General features: G+C 43.6%; 2 long non-coding RNA genes across 6 annotated transcripts in view; one reads left to right on the top strand and one right to left on the bottom strand.

The window, feature by feature from the left end:
• The window catches only part of LOC119871447, a 44,782-nt gene that overhangs the window by 4,071 nt on the left and 23,776 nt on the right, over positions 1–16,935 (bottom strand). For 4 of the 5 annotated variants that reach the window (XR_005357807.1, XR_005357805.1, XR_005357808.1 and 1 more), the window contains 4 exons: positions 12,656–12,724; positions 11,571–11,843; positions 11,205–11,302; positions 7,659–7,816 (listed from right to left, as the gene is read on the bottom strand). This is a non-coding gene — a long non-coding RNA (uncharacterized LOC119871447). Of the gene's footprint in view, positions 1–7,447; positions 7,566–7,658; positions 7,817–11,204; positions 11,303–11,570; positions 11,844–12,655; positions 12,725–16,935 lie in introns of those variants that run through there. The other variant, XR_005357806.1, reaches the window with a different exon arrangement.
• LOC119876188 lies at positions 5,586–16,300 on the top strand. The gene is made up of 2 exons (XR_005357810.1): positions 5,586–5,755; positions 16,126–16,300. It is a non-coding gene; the product is annotated as an uncharacterized LOC119876188 (long non-coding RNA).

The raw sequence follows: 16,935 nt of genomic DNA, 5'->3' as shown, positions 1-16,935 counted from the left end.
ACCCCTGGAAGAAATAGAAAATTCAAGTGCTACTGATTTGGCCAACCCGACAGTGGTACCTAAATGCTAAGTATGCATTATTAATTTTATGCCCTCAGTGGCAGGCCATGCACTCCCGTGAGGTGCCAGAGTCATTGCTTCAAAAGGAGCTTTTGAGCGAGCTTGCAGCTGCGAGGAATCCACCAGTCTCCATCTGCCAGCCCCCAGGCTGCAACTTGGCTGCCAGGCGGGGATTTGCACGACTGCACGTTGTCTTGGCTCCCCTTCTTCCAGCGGGAAGATTGGCATGTGGTTTGCACAGCCAGACAAGCTGCCAGGTGACTCCTGATGTCCCTCCTGGGTGGTCACAGGCCACTAGGTCGCTTAATGCACTAGGACCTTGACCAGGCTCCCCACTGGGAGCAGTTAACTGCTGGGTGTCCCAGCTTTTCTTTGTCTCACCACATGGATTTTTATTCATTAGCAAAACAAGAAATGCTGATTTGCCCCCATCTGTAATGACCCAGTGCTACAGAAAAAGACATCAGAAATGTCTAGGTCCTTTATTCATTTTTATGACTGAAACACTACATGAACGTAGCCTGTCTTGCTCTACATTTCCTTCACAAAATGTGGATTTGGGGCTGATATAGTTGGTGTATGTTCTGGGAAGATACATTTTGAATTAGTTCTTGCTGGGAAAATTCTCTGAGTATCTTTGCATATTTACTGGGTGCCTAACTATAGGCCAAGAATCTCTGCCTTCATGGGGCTGATGCTCCATCACAGGCAGGAGCCAGAAATTGATGAGTTTTAGACAGGCAGAGCATGACTGCAACTCAGCTCAGAGAGAAGCACAGGACATCCCATGAAAGGAGATGGGGCTGGTCACACATGTGTCACAAGGAATCGAGAGTACCCCACAGGAAAGCTCTTGAAACATAGATCAGAGTTTGATGAACAGGAATGGTGGAAGAAGTCCGGAGAAAGAAAAGACAGGAGAGTGTGTTAGTCTGGGTTCTGCAGAGAAACAGGACCAGTAGGACGTATGCATGGATGTGGAGGAAAAGACAGGGAGAGAATTGATTTTAAGGAATTAACTCATGCACTGGGGTGTGAGCAAGGCTGAAATCTGTGGAGCAAACCAACAAGGTTGGAGACCCAAGGATGAATTGCAGTTTGGGTCTTTCTTCAGTAGGAGGGGTGGGAAACATCAGTCTTTTTCTGAAGACCTTCAGCTGATAGGATGAGGCCTCCCCACTGTGTGAAGATCAGTTCACTTTAGTCAAAGTGACCTGATTTATTTTTATTTTTTTTAAAGTGACCTGATTTAAATGTAAATCTTATCCAAAAGCTACTTCAACAGGCACATCCAGAAGAATGACCAACCATCTGGGCACCATGGCCTAGCCACGTTGACACACAAAATCAACCATTACAGAGAATAAATGTGTGAAGTCAGAAAGCGTGGGCATCTGGGGGGAAAGCAAATGATCCATGTAGCAGGAGTGGAGGGCCTGTGAAGGTGTGAGGTGGAGGGTGTGTCTTCTGGGGTCAGGTTTGTGACATGGAGACAGGTAGTGTGCCGTGGATTAGGGGGTTACTGCTGCTGGTGCAGGACAGTCTTGGGGGAGATTGTGTGGGTGGTTTGAGGAAGAAAGTCATGAAAAGCGAAGGTAGAAGCAAGTGACAGTTTAAAGAAAGAATCTACAATAGAATAAACTCCTATCAAACAGTGTTCTGGCCATGCTATGCCCCCCCGCCCCCCACCCGAGGGACATGAGAAGTAGCCTTATGATCTTTCCATTCTTTCCCATGTCATCCCAGGCTCTCAGTCTGAAATTTTACTGGGCATTTATTTTCTTAAGTCTTGGTACCAGGCATCGCTGTACTTCTCTTGAGTGATTCTTTGTTTTTATCTTTGAGTCATTGTGATTAATGACACTGAGCATGGCTTCCTCTTTATGTTAGATGCCAAGATCGCCAAACCTAACTTACAGATCATTCCATGAGGGGCATCATGGTGCACATGTTTTGAATGTGCACATATTTCTGGCTTTATCTTATTTTTCTCTCCCTCATTTTCTACCCGCTCCCCATCCTAACTTACTTGGGTTTTTTTTTACATTTTATTTATTTATTTCAGAGTTGAAAAGGAGAGAGAGAGAGAGAGAGAGAGAGCACAAGCAGGGGGAAGGTTCAGAGGGAGAGAAAGAGAGAACCCCCAGCAGATTCCTCATTAAGCATGGAGCCCTACGTGGGGCTGGATCCCAGAATCCTGAGATCACAACCTGAGCCAAAGTCAGAGGCTTAACCGACTGAGTCACCCAGGTGTCCCCTAACTTACTTGTTTTTAAGTCTGGTTATAATGTAGTCACCTTTGCAAGTTACTTCAAATCCTCTTTGGAATGAAGTGGAGTATTAACAACCAACTGGACTTGACAACCCATGGGGTCAAGGGTATGACTTTCCAGGCCTTCATTAGAGAAAGGAAAATCTGGAGGCAGACTGGTGCGGGGGTGACTCTGAAAATGAGTTTCATTTTAGAAGGGGGATTCCGTCAGACCTTGCCAATTGAGCTGCTAAGTGAGGTCTGCTTCCTGCAGGCTTAGCCCTCCCCGGGCTCTGGGACAATGAAAGTCAGTAATAGGCTGATCCACTTGAAGCTGCTCCTTCATAGTGAGTAGCGTCCAGAATTGACCTGCTGCCCTCCCAGAGTCTGGGTGCTGGGTTCTTATGTGAATAGCGACCTTTGGTCTCTCTCTCTCTCTTTTTTTCTCCTTCGGTCTCTTTGAATTCACCCACCATGCTTATAATACCCGTGGCTCTTTGGCCCTGGCTCTCTGTGGTGTCCTGTACTTGAGGGGTTTCTTTCCATCCCTTTACACACTGAACTGGACTTTGCTTTTAGCATCCTTCACTTCATCCCAAATGATTTTCTCTGGTTTAGGACCTGGATGGACTGAATGTTGATCTGCTACATCAGAACTTTCTGGGCTATGAATGCAGGTCTGGATCAGACTTGAGTTTTCTCTGCTGCTTTTGATTTGATTTAGGATTATCTGTTCCTCCCGAGGAGAGGCATCTGCCCAAGCTGGTCTAACCAGTATTCCCAGCCCTCACTCCACGGTTGCTGCAGAAGGGCCCCTCCTCCAAAGGTGAGCTCCCAGCATATCTAGCAGCCAGGACCAAGCTGAATGTCATGAGTTTGAGGTTCCAAAGGCAATCCAGGTAGAGATATATGCCAGTCAGGAAATATGAAGCCGACAAGATTAAAGAGAGTGAATGGTATTGACTTAGGAGATATCCTCATGGAAAGAATTAACTGTAGACATTGGCAAGAATACATCACCCAGAGACTGGTATTGTGGTAAGAAGAGAAAAAGGACAAGGAGATACCTTGGGGGCAATATCTCTACTATGGGGACAGGAGAGGGAGGGAGATCAATAAAGTAACCCAAGATGGTATGATCAAGAAGACCCAAGGAGAAACAAGGGGAGCAGAAGGTATGGGAAGCTCAGAGAGAAAGGAGCTACATGAAGAAGGCAGTGAAAAGTGACAAGTGGTGCAGAGAAATCAGGAAGGAGGAGGAGGAGGAGAGGGGAGGACGAGAGAGAGGAAGAGGAGGGAAACAACACATTGACATGGTGACCACAGGTCACCAGTGAGTTTTGTGGGATTACGCTGAATTGAATCATGGCCAAAAGTCTGACTGGACAGAATGAAAATATGAAGAAGTGGTGAGAAAATAGGGGATTTATGAAAAGCCTATATTTTAGGAAATGCTCCGAAGAGAAGAAAGAACTTTAGGGAGGTAGACGCTATAGAAGCACTGGGCCATAAAGCCTTTTGTTAGTGGTCTGTTTGAATGACAAGCTGAATCTGAACCAATCATGAAGCCTAATTTCCATGTTCTTCTTGGTGGAGAAAGAAGCAAAGCAGTATTTCTTCCTTTGGTAAGGCTGCGCAGACATCTGTCACAAGACTATACGCCCTTCCAAAGTGTCCTGATGGAAGGTGCAAATGTCAATATCCTTGAATAGTCTACAAGGGAACCTAGAACAGATTTTTGACTCATCAGAAGCAAAAGATAGCTTTTAGCAATGCCGGCTAATTTGGGCGAGAGACATGGTCCTGTTTTTCAGGGATTTGTCATCCCAGACAGGTTAGAATATCATTTAAATATTTTCTATATTCTTGTGTTGAGTACACTTATGTGGAAAGTGGCCCAGGGTGTTGGGGGAAATCTGTGGCAGATGGTCATTAAAGTAAAGACCACATCATGGAAGTAGAAATGACCAGTTTTTGAGTGACTACACAAGAAGAGACTTTGACGATTTAAATTCCTATCCAAAAACATATGTAGTTTTATCCACTTGAGAGTAAATTACTTTTAGAGTGACAGAAGATTAGCTGTGGAAGTCTCATCTGAATATAAAGTCTTGTCTATCTCTAATACTTACAGAGGTAAGTCACAGGGAAATTGCGTTTTGACGCCGATAAACGATCTTCCTCATGTTCACTGATCAAATTGCAAAGCAAACTTAATTCTGAAAGTATTAACAATGTTTACACATTTAAGGGTTGGTTACTCTGTCAAAAATATAGGTCCAGAATGAATTGTTAGAAGCTGAAAAGCCAAAAACACATTTCTCTCCACTGGCTTCCTATACTATGCTTTGAATCCAAGCTCCTAATCTGGCTTTGCCTTCAACTGTATGTCCCCCATGTTCTGTGGGCCTGCACTTTGCCTCAGTGAGGCCATTCTGTGTACTGCCAGGTCCACTTTTGCTTCCATGTCTTTGTCTCTGTCGGGTCCACTTCAGCTGTCTATCTTCAAGTCCAAGACAGAGAGACTATATCCATTGACTCATCATGGTCAGCATCTGCCCCTTTAGCTCTATTTAAAGAGCTTCACTGGAGACTTTTTTACTCATGACCTCACTCCCGCTTCATTCTGGTGTTCTCTGGTTTCATGTTGGCTTAGATCCAGTTTCTGTCTCCCCTCCTGTTTTTTACACATTGGGTATGAAGATGCTTATGAACTGACCTTCATTTTCTAGTTCATCCTTGGACACTTCCCAGGTGGCTTCAGCTGTACATTAGCTCTCTGGCTCTGATTCTCTCTAACAAGATACCATATCCTAACCCAATGCCACTGAGCTCTACACATGCACTCACTCACTAGGCTAGTGCCGTTGACCCCTGAGTGTATGTGTGTGTGTGTGTGTGTGCATGCATGTATGCGTGCAAGCACATGCATGCATGTATGCACACGTGTCTGTGTGCGAAGGTACAGTGCTCAGAAGTTTGCCTATTAGCAATGACCACCTTCTCTCTTATCTAACCAAGACCTATCTTAGCCAAGTTGGGTAAACCTAAGAGCCTCAATATTCTTATCTTTAAGATGAGGATAATGTTATTCCCAAATGGCGTTGTGAGGATTTAAATTTTGAAAATTACATTGCATTCAGTAGAGTCTATGGCACATGGACAGGGCTCAGTAAATGGATGCTTATCTCAAATCTTAGCACTATTATGATGATCAGATTTCATCAGTCAGATTTCTGATGATCTCTTCCTTTTCTAATATTTGGTGACACTTAAGTCTGAATCCTGAAATTGACCAATCATTCAGTCACATGTTAACTTGTATTATCCTCTTGATTCTCAAACCAGATTGTAAGAAGATTAAGAACAAGGATGATACATTATACTTTTCTGGTGTCTCCTACAAAATTAAGCACACAGTAATGTTTGACAGCACAGAAGAAGGTAAGAAAACCAAGAGAGGTCTAAGAGAATGCACTTTGAATGGTGCCTATAAAAGGGATCTTCCGTCAAGAGGCAAGAAAACATTAGTACATCTCTGAGCTTACTGACAGATTTTCAAGCTAGATTCCACTACTGCTCGCTCCCACCCTAAAACTCATGAAGAGAGCAACAAATATCTCCATCCAAAGATGTGATGGTCATCCTTCCACACCAAGCATATCACGTTTCTCCTCTCCTTTCTGCCACAGATGCTGATCTCAAGGAGTCACAAAGCAGAATGCAGTACCTCCTCACAAATAGTCTAGGGGGCCCCAGACTCAAAAATGTTAATGCCTCACATATTGCTGTCCAAGATCATAGGGCCAAGGGGATGTGGACCCTCATCTAGTCTCCATGTTAACAGGATTCCAGCAAGCCCTCCTTATGTTCACAAGTCCACCCCCGCCCCTTTGCAAGTTAGTCAGTGGGCCTTGCCTCCATGACTGGACCTTCTGGGAGGGTGAATTGAGGAGCTAGAAGGCCTCTCTTGGGGTTGAAAATCTATGTAGAAGCCCCATTACACAGGCCCAGTTGGAGAAGTCCATTTGCCCTCCTTCCCACCCCTTTTGTCACCATAAATAATATTTTGCAAGCTATTGCCCAGGGATATGACATTAGGAAGCCATTTGCAGGAACCTCGAAGGCTCTTCTGGGTGGAGTCTCATGTTGTTCCAGAAGGGAGCTCCCATTAGTGGAGTTATATGGCCTTTGGAAGGTATGGCAGTGGCCTCTTGCTTAGCTTTGAAAGGAAGCCAAGTGACCTCTAACCACCAACTGGTCCTAATTCTACTCATGTGTTTAAGTCTTCTTTCAGCCGATCTGGTAACCAGCAGTAGCAGATTAGTGAGTACAGCTATTCTGACTATTTCTAGGATGGCTGCCATTTTCTTGCATGGAAAGGAATCGGGCCGGCAGCATTTGCTGCCATATCCTCTCTCCTGGAGCAGTGATTAGTTGCACCATTGAATTCTAAGCCTCTCTTTCAGCAATTACAGCACCTTCTATTATGAGCTTGTTGAGAGTTGGTTTGGGTAAAATTTTGCTTATTTTCTTGCTCTACGGGAAAATCACATTCTGTTCCCTTGCCCAAAGCAACTGTGCCTCTAAACCTGTTCAGGGCATCTGGCTTTTGAGATCAATGGCAACACAGACACAATTGGACCATGCTTCTCTCGTGAGCCAATCTCTCCCTTTCACAGACCTCAGCAGTGTCAGATTAAGTGAGCAACAACTGGGCTGAGCTACCCATCAAAACAAATCAGTCAACCCATAAATAAACTGCTGGGATACCTCAAGGGATTTAGAAGAATTTTTCATTGTCTTGTTCTTTTGCTTAATATATGATTTCTGCAAGGGGCATGGTGGCATATATTGCTTTGGCAGCCCTCCCCCCTGTTAGTGTGGTGATTGGCAGAGGCTCACACACTGCCCTTCTGGGGGCACTTCAGTAGAGACAGCTTGGAGAGAAGTGGTATTTCACAGAGAAGCAATCTCTTAGCATGTTTGGTGTGTGACAGAAATAGGAACCATATTTTCTGTCCCAGTGATAAGAAAATACACACTTACAAAACTCAAGAGCACTTATGGAGAACTTACTTAGACACAAGGTTGCTGGAACCATAGTATACAGATAGCCTAGCATCTGGCGCAGATCCCGGCTATATCCCATATCTTGTCTCTGATGCTCTGCCCTTTGGGGTTTGTGAGTTTGTGGAAATTCTTTTGAGAAGATGTCACTTTTTCCTGATTATTTGGCTTATTCATATATCAACTTTTAAAAAAAGAGAAAGAATCATCTCTATATTTCGTATTATATCTATGCACTGATATTTGTCTTCCTTACCTTGGAGTGTGTCTTACCCACCTTTGCATGCCTCGGGTCTGGCATTATGACTTCTATTAGGTCATCTGAAGGAAACAACGGAACGGACTCAAGTAGAGATTGAAGGTGTCATTCAGCAGATGCATGTCAGGGAGCACCTGAAAATCAGGTCACTTCCCAGTCAAAGCAGGGTTTTAGTTCTGCAGGGCGAAGGAAAGACAGGTGGCATGTCCTGGTGGTTTGGGTCAAGTAAAGGTTTTGGTCTATTATTGGTGTGAAATGTGTCCCAGTTTTCGTGCATCTTTGCATGAAAGGATTGTGGATGTGGCCCCATCCTGGTACCTGTTAAGAACAGCACTTTCAAGAACCGTTTTTACAAACTCTGCAGTTTGTTGGTTAGTTGGGGTCCACGAGGAGGGGAAGGTAGGGGGAAAAAGGATAGGAAGTTAGGGGTCTGAGGCAGTGGTGAAACAGAGAGCTCTCTGTCATGCCAGTTGAAGTCTTTTTACAGAGTAAATGCCTAGCAAGTGTTTGTTGAGTGCATGAAGATATGGCTGAAAAGATGTAGGATCCACGTCTGAAGTGCGTAACTTTCCTCTCATTGGACAAGTGTAAAATAGGATTCAACTGCAAGAACTCAAAGACTTCCCAGGGATCTGGGCTGTGTCAGAATGAGCAGAAGCTTACTAAAATGGGACATATCTCTAGCTTAAGGAAGCAGGCATTTAATAGAGGGCATTTCATGAGCTCTCAGAAGAAAGACAGTTGTGTTCTGGTCCCCTAGTAGCAACCTCCTGGTTTTGCCACTCTCATTCCCTCAGGCTTCAGAAAAAGGGGTAGAAAGCTATACTCACACCTGAAATTCTAACAAGAAACAAACTGATGTGTACTATGGAAAAGTCACTCTTAGTGTGTCCAAAAAATACAATATTTATCTAGAACTATGTTAAATATGAACAAGATGGAAAGAAACTGTCCTGGTAACTGCAAAATTTCTCCCTGTTCCCCAACCTTGCTCAAGCTCTCCCTCCCTACCACCACACGAGTGAAAAAGAGAAACATTATGCTGCATTCAAAATACAGAAAAGAATCCAATATGGAAGAAATTATAATCTTTAAATCAGCATATTCCCCATGAGTGTTTCAAATTACAGGTGAATTTAGTAAGAATGTATACATTTATTTATTTATTTAATAATATCAATTTCAGGGATAGAATTTAGTGATTCATCAGTTGCATACAACACCCAGTGCTCATTACGTCAAGTGCCCTCCTTAATGCCCATCACCCAGTTACCCTATCCCCTCCATCCACCACCCCTTCAGTGACCCTCAATTTGTTTCTTAGAGTAAAGGGTTTACTTCCTCTTTGTTTTCATCTTATTTTATTTTTCCTTCTCTTCCCCTATGTTATTCTGTTTTATTTCTTAAATTCCACATATGAGTGAAGTCATATGATATTTGTCTTTTTCTGACTGACTTACTTCATTTAGCCTAATACCCTCTAGTTCCATCCACATCATTGCAAGTGGCAAGATTTCATTCTTTTTGCTAGCTGAGTAGTATTCCATTGCATATATATACCACGCCTTCTTTTTCCATACATCTGTTGATGGACATCTGGGCTCTTTCCATAGTTTGGCTATTGTGGACATTGCTGCTATAAACATTGGGGTGCATGTGCCCCTTTGAATCTCTATGTTTGTATCCTTTGGGTAAATTAAAAAGAATATATACTCATTTTTAAAAACAAGAGCACACAGAGGAAATGGAGCAATAGCCATAGAATTCTGAAGAGAAAAGCTCCTGAAGAATATAATTTGGCCCCAGTGGTCATTTAAATATAAAGACAACAAGTGAACATTCACAAGCAAATAATTTAGAGCATGTGACTCCCATAAGCTTCTTGATAAAAACTTCCCAGTGATAAAATGTAACTGCTTGAGAGGTGAATCAAAATGAATAACTTAGAAACGGGAAAACCATGGTCACCAAACAAACACTAATGCTGAATTTGTTTAACTGTAGAACTAAGATTAAGCCACTGGCAGAGGCGTAATTGCGCAGCAGAACATGAATGTCAGGAGCCCTCTAAAAGTAATAATAATGCACAGAACAAATATTGGGAGGTAGAGACAAGAGGACACTGGAGGAAGGCTTAAGAATATTGGATATTTTGTCTCTCATAGCAAGTAATCAATATTGTCTGAAGCTGAAACATGTACTTTAAAGAAATGAGTCCAGGTTTTTAAATGATTTTTGTAGCCTTTTTTCTTAAATGTGATGAGATATTTAAAGAACTTACATTTTGGGAGCAGCATTTTCTAACCATCTATCCACGTATCTACTTATCCATTCATCAAGCTGTCTTTTTATATGCAGTGGACCCTTGAACAATGTGGGTGTGAATTACATGGGTCCACTTAGACACAGATTTTTTTTCAATAAATACAATACAGAACTGTAAATGTATTTTCTCTTCCTTATGACTGACTTTATTGTAAGAATACAGTATATAGTACAGATTTTTCACTGCACAGGGGTTGGCACCCCTAACCCCCTTGTGTTGTTCAAGGGCCAGCTGTATAGGCAAAGAGAGATGTTTGGGGTGAATGTCACCAAATGTTAACATTGATTATTACTAGGGATTACTTTATTTTCTTTGTTCTCCTTTTCTTTATTGCTTGAATTTTTAATAATGAGCCAATGCTTACTTTATAAAAACAATAAAAGCGTTATTTTGTCCAAAAATTAGAGGACCACATCATATAGTCAGTTTTTCTTGAGGGTCAGATTTAGGCCTTGAGTAGTATTTCTTCTAACCACACCTTCAATTTGGAGATACAAGATCATCAGCAAGACTCACTGAGGTATTTCAAATTCCCTCCTAAGCTTATGAATTTTAAAGGCACTACCATTCAAGATAGAATTTAAGGAGGGAGAGCTGAATGAAATAAAGGAGATAAGAAGGAAACCTCATTTTGACCACGAAGTATCTGACATGGTTGTAGGACTATGGAGATGCTCAAGATGTCAGACCCAGGTTGAGGTATTGAGAGAGCAAGAGGGAAGTCACACCTGGAAGTCATGGTAACAGTGAGACCTCCAACATGCAAGCACATGGGAAGAGGACCGAGGACACAGGGAATGTGCGGTGGAAGATGGGAGCGTTAATGATGGGAAAGGAGAGAGGTGCACAGTTGCCAGGACAAATGGTGGGTAGAGAGCACCAGCAAGTCCAGGGCACAAATGATGCTGTGCAGACTCCTGCTTGCAAGGAAGATGGGACATGAGGGGTGCACTGCAAGACAGTAAGCAGAATGTCAATCCCTCCAAGCCCAATGCATCCAGCCATCTTAGATACAAAGGATGACGCTATACACATTACTAAAAGCTGGCAAGTCGGGGGTAACAAGACCCTTCCTTGCATTTAGACAAAATGAAATAACCGGAAACCAAACTGAAACCTTTCCAGACCCCAAATTTATTCTGAGAGAGAGATGGCTTGTCTGGATGAGAGTTTTCTCTTAATCACCTTAGTTGGTGTTCCAAGTAACATATATAAAGTTCTAATTCTGGTCTCCTCACCTGGGGGAGAAATGCGAGTGCCAACAACAACAGAACAGCAACTGCTACAATGAAAGTGATGCAGGAGCTAATCTTGGATTCAACACGATACAAAGGATCTAGAGGAGGAAAAAGGCAAAGAAAGACCTTAATCAATTGGAGTTTAACCTTTGGTTCAATGCATTGTGTCTTGTATCGGAACTACACAGGCTGAGGCTGCTTTATTTTAAAAGTTGTGTTGATGACTTATCAAAAACATTTTTATCTGGAAGATCATTCAGGTGAGAGAATACTCCAGAGTAATTTCTGTTCTACTTAGCATTTAGATAGCACCAGAGAGCTGTACAGGGTTATTAATACACATCTTGTACTTTCGAAGCAACTTACAATCTTTCTGGACAGTACCCCATCCATGGGGCTAAGTGGGGGTGGCCAAGGAGTCAGATGGCTTGAGCTTGAGCCTCCTCCTTTTGAACCATCTATTTGCTCTTCCTGCTGAGGATGGGCCCTTGTCTCGGAATCAGGTCCTTCAGCAGCACTGTCCTCATCTGTGAAGGACAGGACTCTCTTTGTCTGTGAATCCTCTGTGAGACAGGCCACTTCTCATACAGGAACACAAAAAGAAGATGCAGGACACCCAAAAATACTCCTTATGTGGCTCTAGACAAAATAGAGAATTGCATTTTACTCCCCTCTGGCACCAGCCTTCTTCCTGTTGAGACCACTTCTCATCCTTGCTCTGATTAGGACATTTAGGGACTTCATGCTCCCCCATGTTTTCCCAGAATCCCTCACTGGGCATCCCTCCTACCCCTCCCCACCTCCAGACAGCAGCAAGCAGTTCCTTCTCCTGAAGATAGCAGACTGGGCCCTTTTCTCTTGTTCTGGAATTGGGGCCAAATCTCTAGAGCTAATGATGAGCAGTGCTTGGTTCCCCATACTTCAGAGAGAGCTGCTGGGGATTGCCAGCAACCTGGGCCTGCAGCAGAACTGGCTTTCCCTCTTCCCAGACCTCTCTCTCCAGGCTGTAGGAGAGGCTGAGGCAAGAGAGACAGGGAAAGAGTCCCTGTGGTTTGTGCCCTTGTATAAAGTGTGGTGTCCAGCCTAAGAGATGATTCCCTTTCTTCCATTGAGCCAATGGAGGAGGCCTCTGAGAGAATTGCTTCTCAAGGTTGGCCCTTCTTGTCAGAAGGGGAGATGGCAGGGTGGTTTCTAAAAGTGTGCAAGCCCAAGGCAGCTCAGTCCATGGGGGCACCCTAATAAAGAAAATATAACATGTCCTAAGGTGCAGTGCTTTGCAGTGTCCCCTCCCCAGGAACAGATTCCTAGCTGGGGAGAAAGATTGCGGAGTGCGAGCAGGTCATGTGGCAGCAAGGCTAGATGAGTTTGGTGTGGGCAGGATATGTCTCCCCTGGATGGGGTGAAAATCATACAACATAGCAGGGCTTGAGCTATCTTGCTATACTCTATACCTGGGAGATGTTGGCTGGGTCAGGGATCCCACTCCAAGACGCCAGGAGATGGAGGATCAAGACTGGGCTCTGCAGGGGATAGAAAAAGTCAAGAGATGCCAAATGGTGTTCTTAAGAAGTTCACAGCAGTGGACACTGCCACACCGAGGCTGCCAGGGCCAGTCAGTATAAGCCCTAGAAGCAAGGCTGGCTGCCCCAGAAATATGGTTAAATAGAGACATTTACCTTCCCTTCATCCTCTGTGCAGCTAGTGAAATGTTGGAAAATGGATGAAAAAGGGCACATGAATCATATAACCTTTTAAGTTCTTTAACCCTGCTACTTCTAGATCTGAAGTGCAGTCACAGGAGTATAAATTTTGTTTGGCTTGTTTAGATTCTAATGTGATATGAGGTCTCATTTAACATCTGTAAGTTTTAATATCTGTAAGAGATACCTATTAAAATAATCTTATTTTGAGATTTAAAAAATAATTTTGTATTATGTTATATCTCATTGCAAAGCAATGCATACCCTCTACAGAAAATTTAGAAAATTAGGACAAGGTTTTTTTTTTTTTTTTTTTTTAATGTTACTGTGATAAAAACACTTAACAGATCTATCCTCTTCAATAGGCAAGTTTTTATTTATTAATAGAGTAAAATGCCCCCATTTATTTCGCCCGCAATTCTGTGGATTGGTGATTTGGGGCTGAGCTTCAGTAGGCAGTCCTCATCTTTTTTTTTTTTAAAGGAAATATTGGTATATAACATTGTATAAGTTTCAGGTATGCAATATTATAATTTGACATCTGTATACACTACAAAGTGATCACCCATCAAAATTCTAGTTACCATCCATTACCAGACAATTGACCCCTTCACTCATTTTGCCCTATCATCTTCCTCCTTTCCTCTTTGGTAACCATCAATCTGTTCTCTGCATCAATGAGTTTGTTGTTGTATTCTTTGTTCATTTGTTTTCATTTTTTTTAGATTCCACATATGAGTGACACCATATGGTATTTGTCTTTCTCTTTCTGACTTATTTCACTGAGCATAATACCCTCTATGTTCATCTGTGTTGTCACAAATGGCAAGATCTCATTCTTTTTACATGGCTGAGTAATATTCCAGTGTGTGTGTGTGTGTGTGTGTGTGTGTGTGTGTGTGTATTCCATTCATTATCTATTCATCCATTTGATGGATACTTTGGTCACTTTGGCTATTGTGATTAATGCTGCAATGAATATAGGGTGCATGTACATTTTTGTTTAATGGGGTTTTAAATATTTTATTTATTTGAGGGAAAGAGAGACAATGAGAGAGAGAGAGAGAGAGAGAAATAACGAGAGCGAGCATGAGCAGGGGGAGAGGCTGAAGGAAAGGGAGAACAAGGAGCCCAATGCAGGGCTCGATCCAAGGACCCTAAGGTCATCACTTAAGCAGAAGGCAGATATCTAACTGACTGAGCCACTCACACATCCCTGTTTTTATTTTCTTCAGGTAAATACCAGAAGCAGAATAGTTGGATCATATGGTAGTTCTATTCTTAATTGTCTGAGTAACCACCATACTGTTTTCCACAGTGGGTGCACCAAATTACATTCCCACCAGCAGTGCATGAGAGTCCCTTTTTCTGCACATCCTCACCAACATTTGTGATTTCTTGACTTTTTGGTATTAGCCCTTTTAACAGATGTAAAGTGATAGCTCATTGTGGATTTGACTTGCATTTCCCTAATAATTAGTGATGTTGAGCATCTTTTCTTAAAGATGCTTAGACCTTTTCTGGTCTGTTGGCCATCTGTATGTCTTCTGTGGAAAAAAATATCTATTCAGATCCTCTGCCCATTTTTAAATGGGTTGTTTTAAAACAGATATGTTTTTTAAAAGCTAAATATGAATCGAAAGCAATAAACAGTGCTATTTTTGTGTTGGACACCTCACAGATGGGGATGGTCTCATTGCTTCCCTAGCAGGGAGATTGTTGTTTGAAGTTAGCTTGTGAAAGGACATTTCCTTCAGAGGCCTCAAATCGTGACATCTGTGAACCTGAAATAATTTCTTCTGGTAGAGGTGGAGGGCATTGGGGCAGGGCAGCAGGAAGGTGAGATACCAAAAGCAAGGCAAGCATGAGATAGAAGGTGGAAGGCAGATCTGGAGCTATGGGCCAATCGTGGGCCTCTGATGGGGCTGCTTAGAATTCTCCAGGAAGGCTGGGAGGCCAGGTGACATGAAAGGCTATGGATCAAACTAGACAGGAAGTCTAAAACTATATTTCCTCTCTCTCTTTGAGTTCCTCCTATATGCCAACCACTGGGCTACCCTCTGGTGGCAGAGATGACCAAAGCTCCATACCATACCAGTCTCTGCCAAACTAACAAGGATGATGTAGGTGAAGAGTTCATTAAAATGTCATCGGTTCCACCAGAGAAGTTTGAACTCGGTGCTGCAAGAGGACAGGGAAACCGAGAGTGTGGGAAGCCTCACACAGCGGGTGATACCTTAGTTGAATGGGGTGGGGCAGACAGAGGGGATAGCATGCACAGGGTGCAAAGGTACTGCCAAGGGTGGGTCGATGCGTAGGATGAGCAGCTCAGGGTAATGGGTGACAGTATTTGGGGAAGAGAGGGAGGAAGTTCTAAAAATCAGTTTTGATAGAGTCCTTTCGAGTTTTGCTCTAATTAGCTGTGATAAAATGGACAGACATGAGCTTTGTAGCCAGGCCAGTTAAAGCTTAATTGTTTAGCCCTGGTCTGTGCAAGCTGGGTGGCCTCAGGCAGGTTCTCCTTGCTTAGCTTTCATTGCCCATCTGTAAATAAAAGCGGTCAAAGCTGGTTCTTCAGGCTGTGCTAAGGATCAAGGGAGGGAACGGGAATGAGAGCACCTAATAGGCCAGAGATCTGGGAAGCAATGGCTTCCTCCTTCCTGCCTGAAAACCTAACTCTCCCAGGAAATCCTGCCACCTGCCCAGCTAGAAGGCTCCACATTCCATCTTCTGAGGGCAACACTGTGTCACTTCTCTGCCACCATTCTGGAGTCTGCAAAGGCGGAATCCACGAGAGTGATGAGTGTGTCGGGGCCTGGGTGAGATCTGGAGTTTGGAACACCACCAACTCTGTGTTTTGCCTTTAGGATGAGGCCTTCCTGAAGAGTGGTCCCACACAGTCACATGAGCTCAGGATACCTGGTGCAGCTCCAAATACCTGTGGTAGGAGACCTGGCAAGATAGGCTTAACCACACGCTCCAGCCCTTGGCAATCCCCCTCGATAGTGACCACTACGTGGTGCCCTCACCAGCCACTAACAGAACCCATCTGTCCTCTGTCAGAGTATTATGGCTGAATTGTGTCCCCCTGCCTGATTCACATGCTGCAGTCCTAACCCCTCGCACCTCGGAATATAACTATATTTGGAGCTAGGGTACTTAAACGGTGTTTAAGTTAAAATAGGATAAGCCCTAATCTAATAGGACTGGTATTCTTACAGTAAGAGGAGATTGGGACACAGACACACACAGAGGGAGGACCACATGAGGACACAGGGAGAAGACGGCCACCTACATGCCAAGGAGAGAGGACTCAGAAGGAGCCAACCCTGCTGACACTTTGATCTTGGACTGCCAGCTTCCAGAACTGGGAAACAATAAATGTTTGTTGTTGAAGCCCCTCTCCCCATGTGTGGCACTTTGTTGAGGCGCCCCTAGGCAGCAAATACGCAGTCTGAAAATCTTCGCCCCTCCTTGGCATTTTTCTTGTCAACAAAGACCAAACCCAACACATTCTGCTGGTGCTTGTACGTTCACACTGTGTCTGTGGCCCCTGCAACTGCCAGCCATGGAGAAAGGCATTCTTTCCTGCACACTCAGACCCTCACAAATGATACTTTCGACAACCACTTCAACCCCACAGCTCTCTCTTCCCCAAACCCCAGTCATCTGTGAGCCTTAATATTTTCTCATTGCTTCATGCATGTCAAGCCTGAGGCCTCAATGAGAGTATTGCCATTTGTTGCTGGAGGAGGTGGCAGCGTGGTTCAGCTTTGGAATCACGAGTCAACCAATGAAAGACCAAAGGGCAAGCCGCAACATATAAGATGTCTGTTTTGGGGGAGTCTTAGGGATTGCAATCCAAGAGACTCAGATTCCAGAGAACTCAAAAACATGCTCTAAAGAGACAAAGGAGGTTGGAGTTTTTAAAGAGGAAAGAGGGAATTTACATAAGTTGTTTTGAACGAAATGTGTGATTGGTGCTGGTGTAGCTGCAGTTGGCCTCATCTATGTGTGATTGGTTGCTAGGG

The sequence above is a fragment of the Canis lupus genome, chromosome 4 (assembly GCF_011100685.1).
Source record: "Canis lupus familiaris isolate Mischka breed German Shepherd chromosome 4, alternate assembly UU_Cfam_GSD_1.0, whole genome shotgun sequence".
Taxonomy (NCBI): Eukaryota; Metazoa; Chordata; class Mammalia; order Carnivora; family Canidae; genus Canis; species Canis lupus.
This window is presented reverse-complemented; position numbering and strand designations above follow the sequence as displayed.